This window comes from Lolium rigidum, chromosome 6 (assembly GCF_022539505.1).
Source record: "Lolium rigidum isolate FL_2022 chromosome 6, APGP_CSIRO_Lrig_0.1, whole genome shotgun sequence".
Classification (NCBI taxonomy): Eukaryota; Viridiplantae; Streptophyta; class Magnoliopsida; order Poales; family Poaceae; genus Lolium; species Lolium rigidum.
In genome coordinates, this window is record NC_061513.1 from 298857831 (window position 1) to 298867508 (window position 9678).

At 45.0% G+C, this 9678-nt stretch overlaps 1 non-coding gene across 1 annotated transcript; it reads right to left on the reverse strand.

Annotated features, from left to right (window-relative positions):
- Positions 1-1585: 1585 nt before the first annotated feature.
- TRNAT-AGU lies at positions 1586-1659 on the reverse strand. The gene has a single exon. It is a non-coding gene; the product is annotated as a tRNA-Thr (tRNA).
- Between the last annotated feature and the right edge of the window lie 8019 nt (positions 1660-9678).

Sequence of the window (9678 nt, forward strand, 5' to 3'; positions counted from 1 at the left end):
CATGTATGGCGGATTGGAGATGGAAATACTGTGAATATTTGGGAAGATGAATGGATTCCCAATAGCTCTAATCGTAAGGTCTTCACAAGAAGAGGAAGTAAGCTGGTCTCAATGGTGCGTGAACTAATTAATCCTGTGACAAACCAATGGGATGAGGAGCTTATTGATCAAACGTTCTGGCCAGTTGACGCATGCAGAATCAAGGTACTACCCTTACCTAGTTTTGAGATGTCAGATTTTGTGGCTTGGAACCTCACCAAGAATGGGATATTTTCCGTCAAATTAGCATACTATGCGGAATGGGAATCACAGTTTGGCCTACGTGTGAATCATGCACAAGCCTCACGGATGTCTAACCCTCATCCAATGTGGGAGACAATATGTAAATTACGGGTGCCAGCAAAGGTAAAAATCTTCATATGGCGCACAATGCAAAATACAATTCCATGTCGGTCTACCTTAGCTAACAGGCATGTCAAAGTTAGTGGGCAATGCCCAATTTGCTTAAGAGGGGCCGAGGATGTCAAGCACATGCTTTTCCTATGTCCCCGCGCCAAGCAAATATGGGAGCAGTTGGGGCTCAATTTGTTAATCTCAGAAGCTTGCGAGATTGATAGAGCCGGACAGGCAGTCCTTGAATCATTACTTTGCAGTGAAAGGGTATTCAGTTCAATCCTGGGTCAATCCATTACAGCTGAAAATTTCGCGGTCACGTGCTGGTATCTTTGGTGGGAGTGTAGGCAAGCTGTTAATGGAGAGAAAATACAACCAGCCTCCAAATCTGCTTCAGCAATCATGGCTTTTATAGCTAACTTTAAAGCTGCAAACTCACCTAAAGCAAAGGCGAAGAAATGCAGTTGGATAAAGCCTCCACTAGAGTTCGTGAAAATAAATGTGGACGCTTCTTTTGATGCCGATGATCTACGAGGTACCACAGGAGTAATTATCAGGGATAATAGAGGGGAGTTTATTGCTGCATCCAATATGAAGATCGAACATGCTCATGATGTAGTAACAGCAGAAGCTATTGCTTTAAAGCAAGGGTTGGTTCTTGCTCAATCTTTGGGGTGTAACAGAATTATTATGGAATCTGATAACATGGAGGTAGTTGAAACTATGAAGAACGGCGCGGTTAATCATGGCATAGCTGCAGCAATCTTCGACGATTGTTACCACCTCTCGAGGCAGTTTGTAAAGATTCAATTCACCCATGTTTTTAGAGAAGCAAATACAGTAGCTCATGAACTTGCAAGGCTAGCTAGGGGATCACCTCAGTGTGCATGGATTGAGGATCCACCTAGTTCGATTATTCCTCTTATGTTAAACGATGTAACTCTTATCAATGAATAAAGAGGTTTAAGTTGTCAAAAAAAAAATCGGGAGGGTCTTCGCCAAACCTAACTTCCATTTTTAGGTAACAATAATTTATGAACTGCTGAATTTTGTGAGTAGTCAACTTAATAGGAGTATTATTTTTTCGCAAAACCGTATGGAAAAAATGGTATGAGACGCATAAAACGAAATACCTAGTAAAATAGTGTAGAAATGGCATGGGGCGCACAAAACGAAATGCGTAGCAAAACATTGCTTTCATTGAGAGTTGAACTCAAGACCTCCCGCTTACTAAACGGGTGCTCTAACCAACTGAGCTATGAAAGCAACTGTGGGGATTTTAAAATAGAATGCTACTCGTACCGTTTTGTAGGCAAACCTGGAAAGAAATTCGTGACCAGTACCTTGCGTCTCTCGAGAACACCGCTGTTTCCTGAAATCTGCGAGGAAGTAGACGAGTCTGTGCTTGGAAGATAAGCTGGATTTCATTTCCACCGCGATTTAGGTCCTGGTTGATTCTTTTGCATAGAAAAGTGATTTTTTCTGAGATGGAAAACTGACGTTTCTTGTTCATGATTCATTTTTTTTGTGGGAGTCAATTCGTTTCTAGTAGTCAACTTTTGCACGATACTATTCGATTGAGGATTCAGCCATTTGTACCTAGTGGAGAGGCTTTTAGTGTCTATTTTTCTCAGGAAAACGGTCAAGGACCTGAGAAGATAGAGGAGAGCTTCGAAAAATGCTGATTGAATGGGCATTTTCCATGAGCGAACGAGACAAACAATAGTCTTCCTAGTTCTTCAACATTGACAACATGTAAAGGTGGCTAAACATTTCTAGTGCTTCAACATGCCTCTACATTTACATGTTGTCGGGAAATGTCAAGATGGAGGGTGGCTACAAGATGCCAAGATCCAGCACCATAGATCCAGGAGCTGGGACCCCGATGCAACCAAGCCCAAACACTGTCAGAATCTGTAACCCCTAACCAGGAAGCACGGTGCAAGATCGACGCCAGTCAAAGATGGAAGAACAGTGAGCGCCTAAAATAACTGTACGGACACACGATCCAAACATTTGTTCTAGCGCATGCATGCTTCCCTGAATACATGGGCGCTCCTGTTCCAGAGGCGGAGAGGCCCGCCTACGCTTTGGCTATCACCACCCTGCCTAACCCTAGACCATAGCTCGTCTTCACCACCAGCACAACATTGCTTTTGCGTTCGGTGGAACTAACGAATCAATGCAACTTGTTAATCACCGACATATGACACAGGGTTGCTTAGAGCATCCCCACTCGTCTCCCCGACGAGGCCCCCGAGTGACGTTTTTTCCATCCGGACGGCGAAATTCGGCCCAGTCGCGCCCTCGGTTCCTCGTTTTCGTCCGGATTTGGCCCTTCATCCATCCGGCGAGCCCACGCCATCCCCGGTCCCCCGGGGATCTATCGGGGACTCCGGACGAGTGAAAAGCGGGGAAGGGCCCGATCTATCGACGACTCGACACACTAACCCCACCACCACCTCGTTCAAAATCTCCCCCACCCCTCGTATCTCTCTCGCCGCCGGCACCACCCCGCCGGCTTGTTGCCCAGATTCCGCCGTCCCTCCTTCTCCACCTGACTATATTCCGCCGTCTTTCGACGACGGCCTATCTGGCTGCTCCTCCGCCGGCCTGTTTTCCGACTTTGGCCTACTCCTCGTTGTTCGCGGCTCGGGTTGCCTCGACCACGCCCGTCAGGTGTTCGTCCATTTGCCTCGCAGGCCATGGACTCGGACGAAGAGGAGGAGCAGATGTTCGTCGAGCTTATGCGAGAAGAGATGGCAGCCGCCGCCCAAGACGAGGAGCACATGATGATCCTCGGTTGCTTGTCAAGCATGTACGCCGGGCTGGCAACTGGTCGACGTGGTGGGTCGGCACCGAGTCGCCGGAAGTGCAAGCCGAGACAACGAATGGAGGGCTACCGCATGTTGTACGCTGACTACTTCGCCGACAATCCATTGCACGATGGAGACTGTTTTCCGGCGTCGTTTCAGGATGAGCAGAAAGCTATTTCGCAAATTGTGTATGCCATCCGAGACTTTGACCCCTACTTCGGATGCAAGGCGGATTGCACTGGTTTGGTTGGATTTTCGTCACTGCAGAAGTGCACAGTGGCTATGAGGATGCTGGCGTATGGAGCTCCCGGTGATGGTGCAGATCACTATCTTCGGATGGCGGAGTCCACCGCCCTTGATTGTTTCTACCGGTTCTGCAGGGCCGTCATAGCAGTGTTCGGGGACTTTTACTTGAGATCACCCACTGTCGAAGACACTCAGAGGATCCTTGCAACAAATGAAGCTAGGGGTTTCCAGGGATGGTTGGAAGCATTGACTGCATGCATTGGAAATGGAAGAACTGTCTGTTTGCGTGGCAGGGAATGTACAAGGGTCATGCTCCCCCGGTGAACTATGTGATCAATGGTCGGCACTACAACAAAGGATACTAACTTGCAGACGGTATCTATCCAAAGTGGGCAACATTTGTGAAGACTATCTCGAAACCTAGCACCCCCAAACTTTGCGAGTTTGTGAAGAAACAAGAAGCTTGCCGAAAAGACGTCGAGTGTGCATTTGGTGTCCTCCAGCAGAGATTTGCTGTCATCCGGTTCCCCGCTATGACTTGTTCCAAAGATCAGATGTGGGAGGTGATGAACTGTTGTGTGTGCCTACACAATATGATTATTGAAAATGAGCGAAAACATCCGGTTCCTCTGGCTGAGCAACAAGCACCATATGAGAGAGAGGGACTCTTGCACAGCCTAATCACCAGGTGCCGACATCATGCGCCGCCTTCATTGCTATGCGCCAGGAGATCCGAGACTCTACAATGCATCAACAGCTGCAAGATGATCTGGTGGAGCACATATGGACGCTCCGAGGCAACGCCAACGCCGACGCCAACTAGTCTATCTTTTTTTTTCAAAACTTGTGAATTTTTTTGCTTCATTTGTTTCAGCACTTGTTAAACATTGTACTGATTTTCGCCGAATTTGTTTCAGCAATTTTCTGAATCTTGTATGCCGAACTTGTTAAATTTTATGTCGAATTTGTTTGAAATATGTCGAATGCCCTAAGTTGGGGGTGTCCTGCCGGGGGGACGGCTGGAACTTCGGCGCTCCCCAGGCCAAATTTTCCTCCAATCCGGACGAAACTTTCGCCGGATTTGGGCGTGGGGAGCGCCAACAAGTGGATATGCTCTTACTTGCTTAGAGCTCTTTGACCTAAATGGTTCTTGAGCAAACTTTTAACCACTTTTGGTTCTTTGAGAAACTTTCAACCATCTATGGCCTGTTTTGGTCACACCACTTAGGATGGCTTATTTGAGCTAGTACAAAAGCCAGCTGGATCGACTGATATTTTTTTTTAGATAAAAGGCACGTAAGTGCCCAACTTTGAATTAACAAAGCCACCAACGACGAAAACGATACAAAGTGCAGAACCCAGCTTACAGATCGAAACCACACAGGATATTTTTAGATGATTCTAGAGAGGGAGTCTTCCACCGTCATGAAACGATGAAGACATCCAAACTCGAAAACGCAATAGAAGATGCATGCGGATTTCGTTTTTGATGAACTTGGGCTTGTTGTAAAGCTAGCAACAAGCTTAAGAACCTCACACAGAAAAATACCAAGAAGCAACATGGATATGCAAAGTATTGAGCTCCCTACGACGATGTGATCAAGTTACCCAACCGAAAGCCCCTCTTGATAGTGCGGTTATCTATCCTATAATCCGGTCTCCCATCAACCACCTTGAGACCGGTAAAAGGAAAACCTAGCAAGGCCATACCTTTTCCTTGCGCATCCCGCTTGATCTTGATGATAACTCTTCAAGCTCCACTCAAGCCGGAATGTCTCACTTGATCATTGTTGCATCGTGAAGACTCACAAATGCTCCCCCATACACCATGATGGGAAAGCTCCATTGATGCACATCTTCACATGTCCATTATCATCAAATGGACGGCAAGATTAAAGCATATTTCTTTTGAGATGCTCATCTTGAACTTGCCAACTCAACCTTGATGACGATCACGACTTGATGTCATTCTCTCATGGACTATATGAGATCTCTCTTTTGATGCATGCCCATGGAAAGATGCCTAACCCACATAGACAACACAAGGACATATATATGATGGGTTAGTTCATAAAGCATAATTGACAAGGCTTACCATACCACATGACTTCACGTGGCACATTCTTCATGCTTCATGTGTTGACCAAACTTGAATCTATTCTTTACTCTTTGTATTTGTCAACCTTGTATCTTCTCATGCTCTAACATACTATCTTGAGGTGTATAAATAATTCTTCATTTGGTTGCATGCTCTAAATCTTAGTCAACCATAGCTCAACTCATGAGACTATCATGACACCGACTTAGAGCCATATCTTGAATTCTTCACTTGGAATCAAGCACTCAAGATCTTGATCATTCATTGCTTAACACATAAGCTAGAGCATGGCTAATATTGAGTTCTACATAAGAACTCCATCTTCATTTCTTCTTCTTGATCATATCACATATATATCTTCAAATCGATGATCTTGATGCCAATACACAAGGTATATCTTTATCTTCATGGCATCCATACTTGAATCCAACACATGGAATACAAGTAGTATCTATGGAATATTCATTCATATAAACGCAATGAAAACATTAGTCCATAGGGGTTGTCATTAATTACCAAAACCACACATAGGGGCAATATACCCTTACAGTTTGGTTCTTCCATTTGGCTTTCCACATCCATACCTAACACCATATAGAGTTTTTCTTTTGTGTGTGTGCATATATATCGGTTGTCCTCCAACTTGAAACACCTTTTCGATTTTGGATTGCAAGTTTTGACACTTTTGGTAGTTTTTCCTAACCACCCACAACATAGTTCTTGTTTTAGTTTGTAGCCATGTCTAGTGGAGAAGGGAACCAACTACCAATGACGCGGCACCAACATTGGATAGCTACTCAAGCCGTCCACTCCAAGCTCAATGAACTAGAGGCAATGATGGAAGATACCACCTTACGCTATGAAGAAATAGCTCAAGTGCAAAGGAGAGACCTCAATAACCAAGTTCAAGACCTCCATGAGAAGATTGATGCTCAAGGCCAAGAGTTGAAAGCAACACTCGCTATACAAGGTCAAGAAACAAGAGAGATGAAGACGGCGTTGGACACTATCATTCAACAACTCAACCGGCAAGACAATAGAAGACACCACTCAAGGTCTTCGCGCTCTCAAAGTTCAAGGACACGAGCTCCTACACCGTCTCATCATGCTTCCAATGAAGACCCACGTCACCATAATGTGGATGATCAAGTGCTTCAACAACAAGCTCAAGAAGCGGAGCAAGCACGACTTCGACTTGACCAAGAACGTCAACACCTTGAGGAAGAGCGCCTTCAACAAGATATTCTCCATGCTCAATTCCAACAAGAGCAAGAACGCCTACGACATGATCAAGAGCTAATTCGTGCAAGGGAACAAGAACGTATCCGCAATGAACAAAAGCACTTGAAGAATAAGAGCGGCAACGTCAAGCACAAGAAGTCAAGCTAGAAGACAACGCCTTAATGAAGAGGAACAAAGGCAAGCACACCAAGAGCGCAAAATCATCAATGTTGTTCAACCTCAACGTGATGGGGCACCACACCCTCAAGGTCAAGACAATCATCGCCATCATGATGATCGACCTCATGGTAGAAGACCACATCATCGGGCATGAGAGGTTGAGATAAATGAAGAGTCATGTCATCACCAAGCATCAAGTGAAGAAAGTGTGATGCCTCGACACCACCGCAACAATGAAGATCAAGCTCAAGGTCATGGAAGACCACCTCCTCGTCAACAAAATAGAAACAACAATCGAGATGCTCAAGGTCGACAACCTCAACCTCAACAACGTCAAGACCATGGTGAAGAAAGATCACCTCCTAGACGCAATGACCGTAATGAGGGAGAAATCTTTGGGAAGCTAAAGTTCACCATCCCAAGTTCCGAGGAGAAGAAGACCCCGATGCATACTTGTCTTAGATACTCAAGGTTGACAAGATCTTCCGCATACACAACTTCTGCGAAGCAAATAAAGTGGCCATGGCATCACTTGAATTTCAGGGATATGCAAATGTTTGGCGGGAAGAAGTAAACAAGAAGCATGCTCAAGCAGACTTAGAGCCCATTGACACATGGGAAGATATGCAAGAAGTGATGAATAATCGTCTTGTGCCCTCTCACCACAAAAGTGACCTCTTCAACAAGCTTACCCAACTCAAGCAAAGTTTCAAGTCCGTTGAAGAATACTACAAGGAGATGCACATGACCATGATGAGTGCGAATGTGGATGAGCGAGAAGAGCAAACAATGGCAATGTTCTTGAATGGACTGAACATCCCCGTCAAGAGGATAGTGGAATTATTGCCTTACACCAACATGGTTGAGTTACTTCATCAAGCTACAAGGGCCGAGCGCCAAGTACGAGAAGACTTAGCAAGTGCACAGTCCAAGAACTTCTTCGCCGCAAGAAATGCAATGAATGCCTCTTCAAGCATCAAGAATAGAAGTGCTACTGCCTCCAAGGATCCTCCTAAGCAAACAAGAAGTGCCATCAAGACAACTAGCTTCAAGCCGGAACCATCAACTATGTCCTTCAAAGCTTCAACGGGAGCTAGTAACATCACTTGCTTCAAGTGTGGTGCCCAAGGACATAAATCTTTTGAGTGCACAAACACAAGAGTCATGATAACTCAGAATGATGGGAATGTGGACTACTTAAGTGAAGATGCATATGAAGCCTTAGTGCAAGCCTCAACAACACTTGAACATGAGGAGTTGGAAAACCATGAGAATGTCTTATGTGAGCATGATACAAGTCCTTCTCTTGTGGTATCCAAAGTTTTGACCACTCATGCATTTCATAATGAAGACCAAAGGTGCAACATCTTCCAAACAAGAGCCGGAATCAATGGCAAGTCGATCAAGGTCATCATCGATGGAGGAAGTTGCCACAACCTTGCAAGCACCAAACTATGTTACAAGCTCAACCTCCCGCTACGGAAACATCCCCATCCTTACCATGTACAATGGCTAAGTGACAACGGAAATGTGAATACTCAACACACCATCACAATATCCTTCAAGATTGGAGCATATGAAGACACCTTTGAGTGTGATGTAGTGCCTATGACGGTGTGCCATATGCTACTTGGTCGCCCTTGGCAACACGACAAGAAAGCAAACCATGATGGTTACACAAATGCCTATAGCTTCAAGGTCGATGACAAGTCCTTTATCCTACACCTAATGACTCCTAGCCAAGTAATTGCCGACAATGCAAAGGTTTTAGTGAGGGCTAAGGAAGCTACTATCAATAGTGAGATGAGAGGTGAGAGAGTGAGCCACCAAAATGAAAGTGAGCGCCACAAGCTAAATGTGAGTGAGATGAAGAGTGTCCACATATCCACCAAGAGTGAGATGAGAGAAGTGCATCACAACCCATCCACCAAATTGCACTATGTGCTCATTTGCAAGGGACCGTCCTCGGAGACTAACAACTTAACAACACTCCATTCGTATTTGTTGTCTCTTTTGAAGGAGTCTCAAGATGTCTTCCTCAACAAGCTCCCTCTAGGACTACCACCGCTTCAAGGTATAGAGCACCACATCGACCTCATGCAAGGCGCCACACTACCAAAATGTACCGCTCACCGCACAAAACCCGACGACCAAGAGGAAATGCAACATCAAACTCATGATTGTCAAGCACACGTGTATGTTCATGAAAACCTTAGCCCACGTGTGGTTCCGACAATTCTTGTCATGCCTTTGAGTTGTTCCGTTTATTCGTCACTCTTTTTGCGTCTTATGCAACATATCTTGAAACATCGTGTTGACAAGAGTGTTATTGTATGCCTTGATGATATCCTCATGCGTTCCAAGAATCTCAAGGATCATATTATACATGTGAGAGAAGCCTTATGCATATTATGCCCGTTTGCACACAAAAAGTTGATTTCCTTTGGATTTGCGGTTTTCTCTATTGGCATTGAAGTGAATTCTTCGAAAGTTGAGGATATACATAAGTGGCCCACGCCAACCGCAATTTCCCAAGCTCGAAGTTTCCACGATCTTGCCGTATTCCATACTCGCTTTATGAAAAACATTAGCACCATTTCTTGCCTCTTGAATGTTCCACTTGTTTGGGACGACGCTACACAACACGCTTTTCATATCTTGCAAATGAGATTTCCGTATACACCACTCTTTGTCCTACAAAAGGTTGACTAAACCGAGACAATT